This window comes from Leucoraja erinacea, chromosome 14 (genome assembly GCF_028641065.1).
Source record: "Leucoraja erinacea ecotype New England chromosome 14, Leri_hhj_1, whole genome shotgun sequence".
NCBI lineage: Eukaryota > Metazoa > Chordata > Chondrichthyes > Rajiformes > Rajidae > Leucoraja > Leucoraja erinaceus.
Genome location: NC_073390.1, coordinates 25,622,869 through 25,641,359, shown reverse-complemented (window position 1 = coordinate 25,641,359; position 18,491 = coordinate 25,622,869). Strand labels below are relative to the sequence as shown.

General features: G+C 46.1%; 1 protein-coding gene across 6 annotated transcripts in view; it reads left to right on the top strand.

The window, feature by feature from the left end:
* The first annotated feature begins 5,109 nt into the window (after positions 1-5,109).
* Positions 5,110-18,491, top strand: part of lpp (LIM domain containing preferred translocation partner in lipoma) — a 159,828-nt gene continuing 146,446 nt past the window's right edge. For 2 of the 6 annotated variants that reach the window (XM_055645884.1, XM_055645880.1), the window contains exon 1: positions 14,127-14,909. The gene's annotated coding sequence lies outside the window, so the exon portion shown is untranslated. Of the gene's footprint in view, positions 5,162-14,126; positions 14,910-18,491 lie in introns of those variants that run through there. The other 4 variants (XM_055645881.1, XM_055645886.1, XM_055645883.1 and 1 more) reach the window with 4 other exon arrangements.

Sequence of the window (18,491 nt, the reverse complement as noted above, 5' to 3'; positions counted from 1 at the left end):
ATCGCTTCGCCCAACACCTCCGCTCAGTTCGCAGATATAGGAATTGGGAGTAGGGGATAGAGTCTTTGCAGGAAGCAGGGCAGGAAGAAATGTAGGCGAGATAGTTATGGGAGTTAGTGGGTTTGTAATAGACGTCAGTCTATCTCCTGCGATGGAGACGGTGAGATCAAGAAAGGGGAGGGAGGTGTCGGAGATGGTCCAAGTGAAGTCTCTAGGACCCAGCCATTGTAAGAGGGAGATCAAAATATCACTGGAGGACAAGATTAAGGAAAATTCCAAAGCAGTTAATAATTACATTAGAAACAAGAAGATAACCAGGGAAAGACCAGGGCCCATCAGTGACTACAGGATATTCACTATGTGGATCTAGAGAATATAGGTGAAGCCTGAAATAATACCTCACCTGCATTCACCATAAAGATGCACCTTGCAGTTGGAGAATTTAGGCAGGGCATGGTGAAATTCTAGTACATGTTATCATTAAAGAGGAGACGGTATTAGATGTCTGAGTGAGCTAGCATGTGATATATCCTCGAGGCCTGCTGAGCTGCATTTCTGGATGTTCTCGAAATCCGGGGAAAGGTGGGCTCTAGTTGTGATAAATGTTCACCACAGATGAGGTACCAGATGATGAGATGACAGCAAATGTTGTGCCTTCATTCAACAGGCAGCAGGGAGAAGTTTGGTAATTATAGGCCAGTCAGAGGCAGAAAATGTATTGGAAAATATTCTGAAGGACAGGATTCATCTACATTTGGAAATTAATTGATGCGAGAGTGGCTTTGTTGGGGAAGGTCCTGTCTTGTCACCCAAGTTGATAGAATTTCTTAAGGTAACAAAATAAATTGATGAGAGCAGTGCGGGCCATATTGTCCACAGACTTCAGAGAGGTATTTCACCTGGCTATACATTTGTGGCTAATCTAAATGTTTAAAGCACATGGGATTCAAGACAAGCTGGCCATTTAGATCCAAACTGCTTTGGTGAAAGGAGACAAGGGTGATGATTCAGGGTTATTTAGTGATTTGGAAGCCTGAGACTAGTGGTGTATCATGGGGATCAATGATGGGACATTTGTGCTACACAAAAATGCTGGAGAAACTCAGTGGGGTGAGGCAGCATCTATGGAGCGAAGGAAATAGGCGACGTTTCGGATCGAGACCCAAAACGTCGCCTATTTCCTTCGCTCCATAGATGCTGCCTCACCCGCTGAGTTTCTCCAGCATTTTTGTCTACCTTCGATTTTCCAGCATCTGCAGTTCCTTCTTAAACATGGGACTCTTATTGTCTGTTATACACATCAACAATTTGGGTATGAATGTAAGGTATGATTGGTAGGTTTGTTGATGAACAGTGAAAGTGAACAGTGCTGATAATGAGAGGGTTGCCTCAGGCTCGGCATTTTGCTGGGACTGATTGTGTAGAACACACACCAGGACTACTAGGTCCCGAGGGAATCTAAAGGAACGGAGGGACCTTGATGTAGAAGTTCAAGGATCCCTGAAGGTGGCAGCACAGGTGGTTCCAAAGGCATATGGGATACCTGCCTTCCTCAACCAGGACAAAGAGAATGAGAGCTAGGTTATAGCGCAGCTTTACAAAGCATTGGTCACTCCACAGCTGGAAGACTGTAAGCAGTTCTGGTCACCATACTGTAAGGAGGATGTGATTGTACGCGTGAAGGTGCAGAGGAGATTAGGCAGGATGCTGACTTATGAGGAGAGACTGCATGGGCTGGGTTTGTTCTCCTTGGAGTAGAAGAGGCTGAGGGGAAATCTAGTAGAAATGGACAAACCTCTGTGGGCATACTGTAGATAACACAGACAGTGAAGGTGGCAATCACAAAGAATTGATACGCCAAGACTTGGGAGGCTATGGGCCAAGTATGAACCAACGCTCTCATTGGAGCTACTGTAGAGATGACAGTTTCAAGTTCCTAAGCATCTGTACCTCCATGGCCAGAGTGAGTCCCACCGCAAATTGGAGGAGCAGCACCTCATATTTTGCTTGGGTAGTATACACCCCAGCGGTATGAACATTGACTTCTCCAATTTCAGGTAGTCCTCCCTTTCTCCCTCCTTCCCCTCCCCTTCCCAGTTCTCCCACAGTCTACTGTCTCCGCCTCTTCCTTTCTTTTCTTCCATCAGTCTGAAGAAGGGTCTCGACCCGAAATGTCGCCTATTCCTTTGCTCCATAGATGCTGCCTCACCAGCTGAGTTTCTCCAGCATTTTTGTCTACCTAAGATTATCAGCAAGATCATCAGCATGTTTACTTTCTTACCCATCTGGAATGGCAACTGCTCTGTTCTTAACGGCCTCAACCAGCAGAGAGAGTTGAATGCAGCCCAGTCTCATCACTTCCATCCAGGCTCCTCACTTCCTTCCAGTCAGTCCATCTACATCGAGGGTTCCCAACCTGGGGCAAATTTACCACCTCATATTTTGCTTGGGCAGTATACACCCCAGCGGTATGAACATTGACTTCTCCAATTTCAGGTAGTCCTCCCTTTATCCCTCCTTCTCCTCCCCTTCCCAGTTCTCCCACAGTCTACTGTCTCTGCCTCTTCCTTTCCCCATTTACCCCAGGGGGTACATTTGTTGACTCTCATTTTTCTCATTCTCATCCAGGTATCTGTTCATCATTAGTTGTTCATAAATAAGCAAAATAACATTCTTATGTGCTATTAAAGTTGCCAGGGGTGAAAGGGACGAAAAAGGTTGGGAACCCCTGATCTACATGGTGCGTTGCATCAGGAAGACTGGAAGTATTGTCAAGGCTGCCTGCCCACCTTGGCCATTCCCTTTCCTTTTCTACCTTTTGGGAGAAGATACCAAACACTTCTTTCATACCCACTTCTCGAAAGTGCTGCCACGTATTCACACTCTTAACTCTACTTTATTCAGTTATTCTGTTAGTGTACTTTAATCTTTTTGGCACTACTTTGATTTTACGCTACAATCTTGCACCATTCTGTTTGCACGGGTCGTTGAGTCAATCAATATGGAAACTGGCCTTTCGGCCCAATTTTCCCACGCTGACCAAGATGCCCCACTAGGCCCACGTTTGGCCCATATCCCTCTAAACCTTTTCTATCCATATACCTGTCCAAATGCCTTTTAAATATTGTTATAGTGCCTGCTTAAACTACATACTCTGGCAGCTTGTTCCATACACCCACCATACTGTGTGCAAATGTTGCTCCTCAGGTTCCTATGTTTCCCCTCTCACCTTAAACCTGTGTCCTTTGGTTCTTGATTCCCCTACTCTGGGTAAATGGCTCTGTGCATTCACCCTATCAATTCCCTCATGATCTTATACACCTCTATAAGGTCACCCCTCCCCCCCCCCCCATCCTACATTGAATAAAGTCCGAGACAGTCCAACATCTCCCTCTAGCTCAGACCCTCACGTCCTGGCACCATCTTTGTAAATCTTCTCTGCACTTTTCCCAGCTAAACAGCACCCTTCCTATAGCCAGGGTGACCAAAATTGAACACAATGTTCCAACTGTGGCCTCACCAATGTCTTGTACAACTGTGTAATATCACATTCCTACGTCTATACTCGTTATCCTAACTGAAGGCCAATGTATCAAAAGCCTTCTTGAGCACCCTATCTACCTGGTTGTTGTATTTACGATTGCATTTATCATTACTGTACGTGTAGTTTATGCTGTGAGCTTCATGTCAACAAAATGTTTCCCTGGTAAATATTACATTAAACTAACCCAATGTTATCTAATCTAATCTAGTCAGTGGTCAACACACAATGCCTTGTAGCCCTGCAGGAGAAGGGCACGACGGATCCTGTGGAATAATTTCCCACGCAACTGTCTGATTTTCTGGCAGAAAGCTTCACCGCCGGAAGGTGCTTGGCCAGCGTTTGGAAGGAGCCTCGCCATCCGATCCTTCCCGCCCAGTCAGAACCTCACTCATGATCAATGATGCCCTCGGGACGGCTGCAGTGAGGCAGAGACAATTACCTATCACTTTGTAAAGAAGATCTGGAACAGGTTGCAGTGTTCTTGCCAAGGTTCAGCCCAAGCAGAGGACTCTGGTCTACAAGCAAGTACACGTTTCGAGCGAAAACGCTCTGTGTGGAGATCAACTGGATGAGGCCCCAGATTTGTTGGTCTTCCAGTGCAGTGAGATATCCCTGAGGGAATGCTGGCTATTCCAGAATGCAGATGTCTGTAGTGAGGGACGCATTGAAGCTTGGTGCAGCCAACACCATCTTGGTGGGGAAGCCATCTAACGTCTTGCTGCTTGTGGAGATGGGGCCAGATCCTGTGTAACTGGTCCATAGACTAGGGAAGGTGTTTGGTCCAAAAGATACAGCGCGTGTACATTGTACGAACTTGAAGACATGATAAATGTATAAACCCGTCACCACACACTCCACCAAAGCATGAATGTGAAGAACATGCACTGTTTTTGTATTTCTAATACATATATATTTTTATGAATAAAGTTTGTTTTTTTTGGCTTTACAAAAGTTTCCCTCTCCCCAATCAGCTTCCCTCTGCCAGATATCTCTCCCTCCACATCCCCCTACTCCTCTGCTCCCCGTGACCTACTCATCCTCAATGTTGTTTCCATTCCCTTTAGACTCCATTTCAACTCTTCCTGCACCCACATCTGCTCCATCTACCAATCCCATCTATCTCCTCCCTCCACTGATCCTGCACTGACCTCCCTATCCTATTCCCTTTCTACCTCACCCTCTCCTCTCCCTCATCTAATCCTCCTCCTTCTCTTCTCTTTACTTCACCCCCTTCTTTCTCCTTACTCTCACCCCCTCTCCCCTCCCTCCTTCAAACCTCTCCCCTTAACCCTCTCTCTTCCTCCCTCACCCGGTCTCCCCTCTCCTTCCCACACTCTCTACACTCGTTCTCTATCTCCATCACTCCCCTCTCCTTCGCTACTCTCCTCCTCCCTCATTCAGTCCCCTCTCCTTCCCACACCCTCCCCTATTGTCTCCCTCCATCATCCCTCTCTCCTTCCTCCTCTCCCTCCCCTATTCTCTCCCTCCATCATCCCTCTCTCCCTCCCTCATTCTCTACCTCCTCCCTCCCTCCCTCCCTCCCACCGCGCGGCGGGGCGGGGCGTGGACGCGCTGACGTCAGACGCGGCCGGGCGGCGGGCGGGAGCGGCGGCGGCGGTGAGTGAGTGCGGGCGGGCGGGCAAGGGGGGGGCTGGGGAGGGAAGGAGGGAGAGGGAGACCGGGCCGGGGTAACGGCATCCCCCCTCCGCCGCCGCTCTGGTATGTGGCCGAGCGGCAGCCGGAACCGGGGGCTCGGGCCGGGCCGGGCTGGGTGGGGCGGCGCCGGGCCCGGGCGCTGTCAATGGGATCTTGCTGTGCGCCGCCTGTTCTAAAGATGGTCGCATCTTGCACCTCCCACGGCGGGGGGAGGCCACTCGGCCCCTTGAGCCCTGCTGGCCACCCATATGATCACGGCTGATCTAATCTTGGCCTCAGACCAATTACCCCCTCCTTGTGCCCTCTGACCCCGTCAGCACTACTGCCCCTCTCCCCTGATTCCTGACCTCAGTATCATTGCTGCTGTCCCCATGACCTCCTCATTACCACTGCCCCTTATGCCATACCCCTTCGACTGTGACCCCGTCCCTCAGTACCATTGCCCCACTCCCTCTGACCCCCCCTCCATGTGACCCCTGGCCCCAGTACCATTGCACCTCTCCCCTGATCCCCTTAGTATCACTGCCCCTTTCCCCTAACAACCCCTAACCGCATCAGCACCACTGCCCCCTCCCTCTGATTACTCTTCATGTGACCCCCTGACTCTCTCAGCTCCTCTCCGCTCTCCCTGTGACCTGCTCAGTATCACTGACACCTCTCCATAAGACCCCTGACCCCAGTGCCTTTGCCCCTCTCCCTGTGACCACCTCAATACCACTGCCCATCTCCCCTAACCCCTGACTCAGTTCTCACGACTGGTGAGCCTCAGTGGAGGGTTGTAGCTACAGAGTGAGGAGCTGTTCATATAAAATTGAGATGCGTAGGAATTTCCCGCAGAGAGTGATGAATCTGGAATTCATGGCCTCTGAGAGTGATGCAGGTCGGATCATTGAAAGTATTCGATCTGAGGACAGATAAATATTTAAAAGATCCAGTAATTGAGGGTTATGGGAAACCGGACAAATAGAGGTTGATGCCAGCATAGATCTGCCATAATTATACTGAATGAAGATGCAGGTTTGAAGGGGTGAGTCGCCTCCTGCTCATATTTTCCTGTGTCCTTATAATTCGAATGTCTGTCAATCTCCACCTTGAATGACTTGCGTTCCATAGCTTTCTTGCGACGTGAGTTCCAACGATTCACGTACCTCCAAGAAGAAAAGTCCTCCTCATCAGCCCTAAAGAACGATTTATTATCCTGAAACTATGTCCACTGGTTCTAAACACCTTTGTGAGGGGAAACATCAGCTCTGCACCTGCATTATTAAGCCTCAGAATCTAGGTTGTTTCAATAAGATCACTCCTTGTCCTGCTGAATGTCAATGAGTTTGGGGCCAACCTTTTCATTTCGCAGATAGACACAAAATGCTGGACAAAGCGGGACGGGTAGCATCTCTGGAGGGAAGCCAGTGATGCTGCATGTCCCACTAAGTTACTACAACTTTTTGTGTCTATCTTCAGTTCCTTCGTACACACTCCTATTTATTTCTCTCAATTGCCCTTGCATTGTAGTGAGGCCATTTTCTCCAATCAAACCAACTTTGTTGGCTCTTGGGGGCATTCCAATCATTCTCTAAACCCCCAATTTTTAATGTCCTTCAAACACCCCCTCGTTGTGTCAGGGAGTTCACAGAAGTCAGTTAATAACACCATGTCCAGGAGTTGGGACGTAATATTAGTAGTGTAGAAATGGTTGGTGAGAACCATTATGGTGAGAACCATAGGGAGGATGACATTATGCTGGAGAGGATGCAGAACGGATTCACAGGGATGCTAAGGTTGGAAGCTTGAGTTATAAGGAGACATTGGTCAGACTTTTTCTTGCAGGTCGAGAATGGTATAAAATAATGAAAGAGTAGGTGGGGTGGATATTCATAATCTTTACCATGCCAGGGCTTTCTCATACTAGAGGACGTAGGTTTAAGGTGAGAAGGAAGTGATTTAAAAGGGATCTGAGGACTACATTTTTTTCACACACAGCGTAGTTGGTATCTGGAATGAGCTGCCAGAGGAAATGGTGGAGGCAGAAACAGTAACATTAAAGTATTTAGACAGGTACTTTTGAATGAGTGAGGTGTAACGGGAAATGGAATTAATGCCAAAGAGCCTGCTTCTGTGCAGTACAACTCTTATGACTATAATGCAGGAACAGATTACCGCCATTATTCTACTGACCAATAGGGCAGGTGTGATGGGCCGAGCGGTCTTCTCCTGCGCTTATGATTCAATGACTCCTGGCAAAGTCAGCATTTATTAACCATCTGTAAGTGCTTTTGAGTAGATGCTGTGGAGTTACTTGGAGGCGCTGGTAATAAATGAGTGTGGTGCGGAGTGGATATCATCGGTCAAATCCAATTACTTTTTGTGGACTAGACACAGCTGTGCCATTGCACTCTCAGGAAGGTGCCTGAGTTCTAACCATTCGGGACAGCTCTGGCAGTAGTGCAGCGATTTCTGCAGAGTGGGTCTTCAGGATGCCAGAAAGGGTATTGCTGCTTCCTGCAACTTTTACTGCATCCATTCACCTCACCATTTTGTTAAATAACACGAGTGAATTGAGTAAAACACCAAAGCGCTGGAGGAACTTAGCAGGGCAGGCAGCATCTGAAGAGGCAGCATTTTGGGTTAGGACCCTTCATCAGACTGATGGATTGGGGGTTGGGGTAAGCTGAAAAAGAACAGTCCGGTGGGCAAAGCCTGGCGAGTGATAGGTGGGTACAGATGATGGGCGATGGTTAACAGAAGGGTAGAGTGAATGGCAGTGGCTAGAGGTGAAAAGGAAACAAAAGGGTGTCAGATAGGAGAGAAGAGGAGGAATGAAATGTAAATCCAGATGGAGTGGCTGAATGGGAGATACCAGAGAGTAATGGTGGATAACTGTTTGTCAGGTTGGAGGCTGGTGACTAGTGGGGTGCCTCAATCTGTGTTGGGTCCACTGTTGTTTGTCATATACATCAATGATCTGGATGATGGTGTGGTAAATTGGATTAGTAAGTATGCAGATGATACTAAGATAGGTGGTGTTGTGGATAATGAAGTAGATTTTCAAAGTCTACAGAGAGATTTAGGCCAGAGTGGGCTGAAAGATGGCAGATGGAGTTTAATGCTGATAAGTGTGAAGTGCTACATCTTGGCAGGACAAATCAAAATAGGACGTACATGGTAAATGGTAGCGAATTGAGGAATGCAGTTGAACAGAGGGATCTAGGAATAACTGTGCATAGTTCCCTGAAGGTGGAATCTCATGTAGATAGGGTGATAAAGAAAGCGTTTGGTGTGCTGGCCTTTATAAATCAGAACATTGAGTATAGAAGTTGGGATGTAATGTTAAAATTGTACAAGGCATTGGTGAGGTCAATTCTGGAGTATGGTGTACAATTTTGGTCGTCAAATTATAGGAAAGATGTCAACAAAATAGAGAGAGACAGAGGAGATTTACTAGAATGTTGCCTGGGTTTGCGCAGAAGGTTAAGGGGGGACTTGATAGAGGTCTTTAAAATTATGAGGGATAGACAGAGTTGACGTGGATAAGCTTTTTCCATTGAGAGTAGGGAAGATTCAAACAAGAGGACATGATTTGAGAATTAAGGGACAAAAGTTTAGGGGTAACATGAGGGGGAACTTCTTTACTCAGAGAGTGGTAGCTGTGTGGAATGAGCTTCCAGTGTAAGTGGTGGAGGCAGGTTCGATTTTATCATTTAAAAATAAATTGGATACGTATATGGACGGGAAAGGAATGGAGGGCTATGGTCTGAGTGCATGTAGATGGGGCTAGGTGAGAGTAAGTGTTCGGCACGGACTAGAAGGGCCGAGATGGCCTGTTTCTGTGCTGTAATTGTTATAGGGTTATATGGAGGGATATCAGTGGAGGGGGGAGGGGGCATGAAAGGAAAATGAGAGACTTGCAGATGAGTGTTGGGAGGAGGGAAAAGGAACAGGGTAATGAGTTGGTGGTAGAAATGTGTGTGCCCCAGATGGGAGCACCAGGGGGAGCAGGGTGGAGTCCATGGATATTACTTGGAATTGGTGAATTCAACGTTCATACCATTGGATTGTACGCTACCCAAGCGGGTGAGGTGCTGTTCTTACAGTGTGCGTGTGGCCTCACTCTGGCAACCGGGAGTTCCAACAGGCCCTGGTGGACTGAACTGAGCCAGAGTGAACTGAATTGACTGACGACTAAAGAGCCTGTCCCACTTGGGCGTCATTTGTGCGTCATTTACACAACATCATTTACGCGTCACGACGCGCGTGTGGTGATGCACGTGTGGTGGCGTAGGCAGTGACGCTCGGTCGCGCGTGGCGCACCAGGATTTTGGGATTCACAAAATCTTTGCGCGCCACCTGCATGACGCGCAAATGACGCCCCTTAACCGCTGTAATTGTTTGGACTTCAGATGAGGCCATTTGGCACTTCTGATTGAAAGAGGTTGGAAATGCTATATTCTCCAGGGTGGGGCATGCAGGGATGCAGGGATGTAGAAACAAAGAACTGCAGATGCTAGTTTATACCAAAGAAAGACACAAAGTGCTGGAGTAACTCAGTGAGTCAGGCAGCATCTCTGGAGAAAAAGGATAGGTGACCTTTCGGGTCCTGACCCTCTTCAGACTGACCTGCTGGGTTACTCCAGCACTTTGTGTTTATCTTACAGGGAGGTTTTCCCCCGATCTGTGCCCATCACCATTCACGGTGGATGTGATACGTTTATGGAGCTTGGGTCTGACCATTACTTGTGGGGCTGATTTGTTCTGCTTCAAGCATAATCTTTGGGGAATGACCTCCCAATATATCTGGCCCCAGATTGCATGAGGAATTTATTTGTAAATGCACGGACTGAGGGACACTTTGCCCAGTGAGGTATGGAAGTCAATATTGCTGTTTTATTCCTCTCACCCGTTTCAACAGGTTTGATACTGGGTATGTACTAGTATACTTCAGAGGAAGGAGAGTTGGATTGTCTCTGCACAAGATTTGCTGAAACTAGAGTTATGATTTATTTTGGCAAATACTTGAAAGAAAACAAAATTGAAGGAGTCTTGGAAAGAGTAGGGAATAGGGACATGGAACAGCGCTTTCCAACGTTGGCCATGGTAATGTGGGCCAGATGGTCAGTTTCTAGAATATGTTTCCTATCTGTGAGTTGGTGTAGATTGAAGGAGGCACTGAGTTTTCAGAGTTGCTGACGTGATTGTAATGTGAATTAAAAGCAGGAATAGGCTATTCTGCCCTTTAGCCTGTTCCTCTACTCAGTAACATCACGGCTCATCTTTCACTTCGGCGCCACTTGCCTGCACTCAGTTTGTATCCCTTAATTTCCTTAATATCTAACAGTATCTTTTTTACTGATTTACACAGCAGTTTCTGATTTTTCTGATTTAATTAGCAGCTGAGCCAGCTGTTTTGAATGGCTGACTTCTTATTTTGAGGCAGTGAGCGAGCGCTCTCCCGGACACGCACCAACTCTGTGTCCATTCAGTGAAACATGACAAGGATTTGGCACATTTTAATAAGATCACTCTTTCTAAGATCAAGTAAGTGTAGGCCCAATTTGTTTTAGGGTCCCGACCCAAAATATCACCTGAACATTTCCTCCACAGATGCTGCCTGAGTTGCTGAGTTCTTCCAGCACTTTGTGTTTTACCGTTTATTTAATCTCCTCGTACGAGAAACCAGAATGTTGACTCTTTGCTGCGATTACAGGGAGGGAGACCACACCTGTCCACAATAATACAGGTGTGGTCTCACAGGGTTTGGCATAATTGTAGCAAGATGCCTCTATCCTTATTCTCAAATCCTCTTGTAATTAAGGACAGAGATGCTGCTTGCTTTACTGTGTAAGAAGGAACTGCAGGTGCTGGTTTAAATCGAAGATAAACACAAAATGCTGGAGTAACTCAGTGGGACAAGCAGCATCTCTGGAGAGAAGGAATGGGTGATGTTTTGGGTCGAGACCCTCCAGCATTTTGTGTCTACCTGCTTGCTTTATTAATTGCTTGCTGAACCTACATATTACCCATCAATGACTTGTGCACAACGACACCGATTCTGCCGAATGCAACACCTTTCACTTTCTCATCACTTCAGAAAGACCTGCCTTTCTATTTTTCCCATCAAAGTGTTTTTCAAAATGATCGAAGTGTATGACCTCACATTTTGCCACAGTATTCTCCGGCTGACGTTTCTCATCCACTCACCCAGACTGCCTGTATCTCCAAACTTAGCCCGTTGGTTCTGGTAGTTTGGCTTGTTAGTGATGGTGGTGGGGAAGGAGTGCGGGGCAAGTTCGGTGGCTGATCACCATTGGTTTTTGGTCTTGACTTGTACAGGGTTGGCAGTTGTGTATGTGTTCAGGAGAAGTACAAAGTCCCTCATTGCCTGTAAATGTTTCAAGGTATTTGGGGCGTGGAAAAGCTTTTAGTCTAACAGAACCTGGCGAGAGGCCAAGTTCAGAGTTTAAACTGATAGCAACCTTTGGTGTGGAGTCACCACCGAGTGAATGTTAGACAGGGAAGTCAGTGAGTGTCACTGCTGTCCTGTCTGTACCACTGCCGGGGCTACGAGTGGCAGCTTCCCTTCAGTGGAGCAGGCCGGCACCTGCTCGCGTTAAAGCTCCTCACAGATCACCCCTTCACTCAGAACAGGGACACTAGACCCGGAGGAGACCACTCAGCCCTAAGGTCTGCTCCCACATCAAGGAGATCAGGGCTGATCCAGCGCAGGCCATTATGGAAAAATGCCATTCAGACCATCTCTACATCCCTGGACGCTCTTGTCCAACCAAAATCGACCATTCTTGGTGTTGAGATGTCCACCCTCACCTGCTTCCTCTCCAGGATCCTGCAAATCATTTCTCATCAATATATATCCAGCTACTTGTCGGAAGTTCTTCTGGAATCCAATTTCACTGCTCTTTCTGATATCTGTGCAGATCATTCTTGGTCAACAAATCTCTCTACGTTTTCTTGCTTGTTCTTTTGACATTTATGTTAGACTTGAAAATTTGAGTTTGGTTCACATGCAGTGTCCCCCTCCAAATTGATGCTTCGTCTGGAGGGGTGGGGGTGGCATGAGTCATGGAGATGTAGTGACAAAGACTGCTGGTGATGTTTGCCCGGTTCCCGGAGTGCGATCTCCATCGTCCATCATTGGGCTGATGGAGAGAGTGGCTGAAGTTCTTAATTAAAGTCATGAAACGTTTCCATTATGGAAAAAAAGCCATTCAGCCTATCTGGTTTGAACTGGTCAAAGCAGCTAAATTCTTCTTTAAAGTCATCATACATTTACATTATGGATAAGGCCATTCAGCCCATCTGGTTTCAATTGCTGCCTCCCAGCTGTGGTTCTGGTGTCAAGCTTCCTCATGTCCAGACCCAAGTGTAGTGCAAAAGTGGTGAGATTTTCCTTTTGGCTTGGCCCCTCAATCCTGCCCCTCCATTCCACATAATCATGGCTGACCTACTCCGGCCTCAGCTTCCCTTCTGTCAGTTCCCTGATTTTTAACACCAGAGAGTTGGTGGAGAACGTCACTAGCACTTGCAGAACTGCCCACTGGTGTACCGGTGAAGAGCAACTTATTTGGATGGAATGTGTTCCCCTTCCCCCAAAACTGATCTCAGTGTCCCAAGAACTAAATAATTGTTCCTGCACCATCTCTAGCCAGACGGTCAGCCACAAATAAGACTTGAAGCTGGTTCCTTATTAATTAATGCAGAAAAGTAGGACTAGTATAGATAGGACTGATGGTTGGTATAGGCGTGGTGGGCTGAAGCGCCTGTTTCTCTGCTGTGCCACTTTACGACTCAAAGTGATCATCTTTCTTATTTCCTAGTTCTTCCCACACAGCCTCTTTGGCCAATCCCTCCAGGATCCCTCTCCCTCCCGCCCTACAGAGGCCCTGCCGTGATTGGTGGTGCAACACCCCGTCTCCTTTTGCACCCCCTCAGTCGTGCCTGGGACATCAGCAGCCTGGAACAGTCAGCTGCCAGTCCTGCCTTTCCCTCAACCACCTCTCTGTGATTGCATCAATATTATAATCGTCATGGTCTATGTGTGGCTTTCTATGTGAATTTGCACGGGAAAGGCATTATTTTATGTTATGTTCTGGAGGTTTGGGGCAGATCTGCTGTGATTACTTTGTATGGCATGTATGGCTTCATTGATGATACAACTGCTGATGGTAGTATCATAATGAATTCTGAAGCATATAGACACATCCTATTTGCTCCAAGTTCAAACAAATACCTCAACTCATTGGCTGGCGGTTCATTCTACAGCAAGACGATGATCCTAAACGTACTGCTAAAGCAACAAAGGAGTTTTTCAAAGCTAAAAAATGGTCAATTCTTGTGTGGTCAAGTCAATCACCCGATCTGAACCCAATTGAGCATGCCTTTTATATGCCGCAGAGAAAACTGAAGGGGACTAGCCCCCAAAACAAGCATAAACTGAAGACGGCTGCAATACATGCAGAGCATCACCAGAGAAGACACCCAGCAACTGGTGGTCCATGAATCGCAGACTTCAAGCAGTCATTGCATGCAAAGGATATGTAACAAAATACTAAACATGACTACTTTCATTTACATGACATTGCTGTGTCCTCAACATTATGGTGCCCTGAAATGGGGGGGGGGGGGGGGATTATGTATAAACACAGCTGTAATTTCTACATGGTGAAACCAAAATGTATAAAAATGGCCTTTATTAAAATCTGACAATGTGCACTTCAACCACATGTGATTTTTTTCTATTACAAATCTCAAATTGTGGAGTACAAAGGCAAATAAATAAACGACGGGTCTTTGTCCCAAACATTATGGAGGGCACTGTATGTACTTTACCATATGTGATGTGGATGTGTTGCTGAATGATACAGTTCTTCATCATATAAGATGTGGTTAGTATGTGAAGTAACATGGAAGTAACTCAGCGGGCAGCGCAGCATCTCTGGAGAGAAATTCCTCTTCTCCAGAGATGCTGCCTGTCCCGCTGAGTTACTCTAGCATTTTGTGTCTACCTTCGATTAAAACAGCATCCGCAATTCTTTCCTGCACATGGAATGTGCATTATTATGTGTGATGGGATGTGGGCGTGGGATGTATGTAACTTTGAGGCACTGTAAGAGTACAGACGTGTGATTTCCAATATGTTGGTGTGAAGTCAATATTCCTGTGGCGTGGCACTTTTGTTGCTGTTAGATTATGTTCACATCTTGTTCACTGATGCCAGCTCAGTCAGTGTGGTTGTTGCTGCAGTGGAGAATGGCTATTCTGTGAAGAGTGCAAAATCCAAAGTATTCCTTTAGCTGCTTCTACTTGAGAGGTTGCTGTTAATGTGAGCTGCCTGGTTTACAGGGAGGCGGCAGAGGCTGCACTGTGGCACAATTCCTTCTTTTCCGTTTTTGAGGAGATTTTGTGGCAGTAATCTTTGTGCTGTGTTTGTTGTAATTTCCCATATTTGGAATTGTTGAGCTGTTCCTGGGATCGGAGGGAAGGGGAGGGATGTAGGAGGGAGGATTTGGTGGTGCTTCCAGAAGGTTTCCTGCCAGTAGCGGTGGAGTGTTCAGCCTGGGGGCTTGAGCATTGAGGGCAGGCTGCTGGTTGCAGCTCTCCACCCGGCCTCGCTGCAAGTGCAGAACTGTGGATCTGGGTTCAGAAGAAGAAGAGGAAAGCTGAAAAGTATAATTCTTGAAGAGGGCAGGGAAAGCAGGTTTGTACAGGAACTGAAAGAATGAGAGAAGAAGCACTGGGCCAGAAATGGCTGGCTGCTCTCTGAACTGGGTGGTGCCCCAGAGATTATGACAGTCTTCTGTGTTCTTTAACAGTGTAATTGTTAACCCATTGAGGACAATGTCACTGTTGCAATATGTATACGTACCGAGTGCCTATGTCTCTGTGTGTAATGTTGCCCTGTGTCAGTAAGGTCTATCTGACCGTGCATGTCTGATTGTTCTGCGACTGCATCGCGCTCTGCCTTCGTCTCTCGCACGCCTGTGATGTTCGTCTGTCTGCCTGTCGGCATTCTGCGTACCTGACTGTAATGTGTGCCTGGACTGTGCTGCCCTGTGTTATGTGGCAGCATTTAGGATCAGGGTATACGAGGGAGTGCAACTGAGGCGCCTATAACACTGGTCAAAGCTTTGACGTCTGAAAAATGGTGTGAAGGTGAGATTGAGTATCGTGTGACAGGTGGAGTCTGTGCAGAGGTGTGTGGCCTTTAGTGATCTATGGCAGCTTCCCACACAGACTGGAGCATTTGGCCTTTACAGTGATGTACACAATGGCCTTTACAGTGATGTACACAATGGAAGCAAATGGACAATGTAATGTGAAGTAGTGGTGATTGGCAACTTCATCCTGACAGGTTTCACTGCCAATTCTGGACAAAACCCATAGCCCCGGTCACATTTAGCTCCCATACCCCCTGACATGGGGCAATTACAGCCATATTGTACCATCCCTGTGCTAACATTTTGTCATTGTGCCTGTGTCCCTCACGGTAGCCGCATAGACCCTTGCTTTAACTATGCCCCTCATCTATAGTGTTATGTCTTGTCTGAACTGTGCCACCTGCCTCTTGTGTTATGACTTGCATTAACTATGCAACTCATCTCTGACTATGCTGAAACTTTTATTAACAGATAAATACTAAAATATTTGTCAAAGGAATAGGCTGATTGGGTAAAAGGGATATTGTTTAGAGGCAAAATGTGAACCTAAGATCTCTAATTTGTTTTTGCGTCTGTACTCAGTTGAAAAGAGTATTTTGCCACATGACAGCGAAATATGGCACATTTATATTATTGGGAAGGATATAAATAGAAAAATAAGTCATTGGAAAGTTGTCAGTGTTCAGAGTAGAAGTGTGATCTAATCTGGATGGGATGCAAAATAAAATACTGCAGATTCTGGAAATCTGAAATAAAAACAGAAAATGCTGGAAATAGTTCGGTCAGTCAGCATCTGTGGAGAGGGAGAAAGAGTTAACATTTTAGGTTGAAAATGGTTAATCAAAATTAGGAAAAGTTAGAGGTAAAACAAGTCTCCTAAGTCATAGAATCGCACTCTTGTTGCTTGGATAGAGCATTTGGCCCAGCCACCAACATTAATATGGAAGAATGGGAATTGAAGAATGGGGAGTGGGAAATGGAGGACCGGGTGTGTGGTTTGGGAAGTAAAGATGGAAATTGCTCTGCCGTAGAGGCTCTGCTGTAATTGTATGTCCTCCTTGTATATATGGCTGATACCAGAGGATGGGGGATTGCAAATGTTGCACCTTGTTCAGAAACAGCAGCTGCAGACCAGTCAGCTGGCTGTATTTGATGTTGCTGAAACTTCGCAGAAACTTCCAGAGATGATCATTTGGAAACATTTTGGCAAATCAGAACATTTAAGCACATGCTAAAAGCCAAATTCTTGAAAGAATTATCATAGAATTGTAGAGGCATGGAACGCATTTAGACCATGGAACCTGTGCCAACTCTCTGTTGAGCAACCCTCTCAGTTTCATAACCCACTCTTTCCCCACAGCCTTGCAACTCTTTCTCCCTCAAGTGCCTATTCATTTCCTTTTGAAAACCTCGATCAATTCTGTTCCCAGCATGCTTAAAAATGAAGCATTCCAGGTAATAAACACGATCCATGTAAAATCAAACTTGTATCTTACTTAGATCTTTCACCAGTCTCTTAATATCGCTGCCCCTGATACTTGAAGGTTTAATACAATGAGAACAGCTTTGTACCACCTACCCCATCTAAACTAGTCCTGCTTCTGTACACTTCTATCAAATTTCCTCTCAACCTTCACTGCGTAAAGGACATCATCCCTAGCTTCAATAGTCTAAACTTGGAGCAGAAATCCCTCATCCGTGGTACCATTCCAGAAGATCTTTCTGTCACTTTTGGACATTAATGTCCTTGGTAAAGTGCAGTATTCCAATTGTGTGCCGCTCTGTACTCAGTGTATCTAATTATGAATCCCAGGATTCCATTTGCTTTACTAACCACTCTCATCGTGGCCCGTCACTATTATTACATATACACCCTGGTCCTGTGGTTCCTGCACACAGAACAATTTGAGAAGGCTGCTGAGGCATGCATAGGTTTGTAGCTTCATAGCAGAGGTATGGGAAACAAGAGGAGAGACAACACAAGTCCATGATAGAGACGACGTAGGTGGAAACAAGGCATCTTGCAGGCTAGCCTTCGTAGACCAGGACATAATTACAGTGTGCAAAATCATGAGGAGCATGGATAAAGTGAATTGAGATGTCCAGTTGCAGCTGTACAAAACATGGCTAAAGACTGGGCTTGAGGCATTGTGTACACCATAGAAAACATATGGCAGCATAGAGAGAAATAGCAGATGAGATTCACCAGGATGTTGCCTGGAATGGAGGGGTAGGAAAGATTGGATAAGCTGGGTGTATCCCAGTGGAATGTGGGAAGCTGAAGGATGACCTTACATAAAAGTATGAGAGGCATAGATAAGAAAGTTAGGCAGAGTTCTTTCCCAGGACAGAAAAATCTAGAACTCAAGGGCACAGGTTTATGGTGATAAGGGAGAACTTTAAAGGAGATGTTTTTTCCAGGAGCTTCTAGAGGAGATGGTGGAAGCAGATACAACCACAATGTTTGAAAGACATTTGCACAGGTATTTAGATAGAGAAGGAATGGAAGGATTTGGGTCCAATGCAGGAAAATGAGATTACTGTAGGTACCCGTCACAGTTGGCTTGATGGAGATGTGCTGTAAGGGCCAGTTTTTGTGCTGTATGATTTTATACTTGGATGACTGTATGAATCACTGGTTGGGACGTAAGCAGAGTATCAAGTCCAATTGTGGATACCACACTTTGGGAAAGATGTCAAGACAAACATAAGTGGATGATGCATACATATAGCATTATACCTGAAACCCTTTTTATGGTAATGGAATGCCAATAAAAGTATATTATAAAAAAGAAAGAATATGGTTAAGGACTAAGTGGAATGATTTCAGGCATGGTGACATCAAATGTACAGAAATAAAGAGAATGCAAATGTTCTTCTTCCAGCAAAGATGAGAGGTTTTCTTAGATTTAACATAGAAACACAGAAAATAGGTGCAGGAGGAGGCCACTCGGCCCTTCGAGCCAGCACCGCCATTCATTGTGATCATGGCTGATCGTCCCAAATCAATAACCCGTGCCTGCCTTCTCATATCCCTTGATTCCACTAGCCCCTAGAGCTCTATCTAATTATCTCTTAAATCCATCCAGTGATTTGGCCTCCACTGCCCTCTGTGGCAGGGA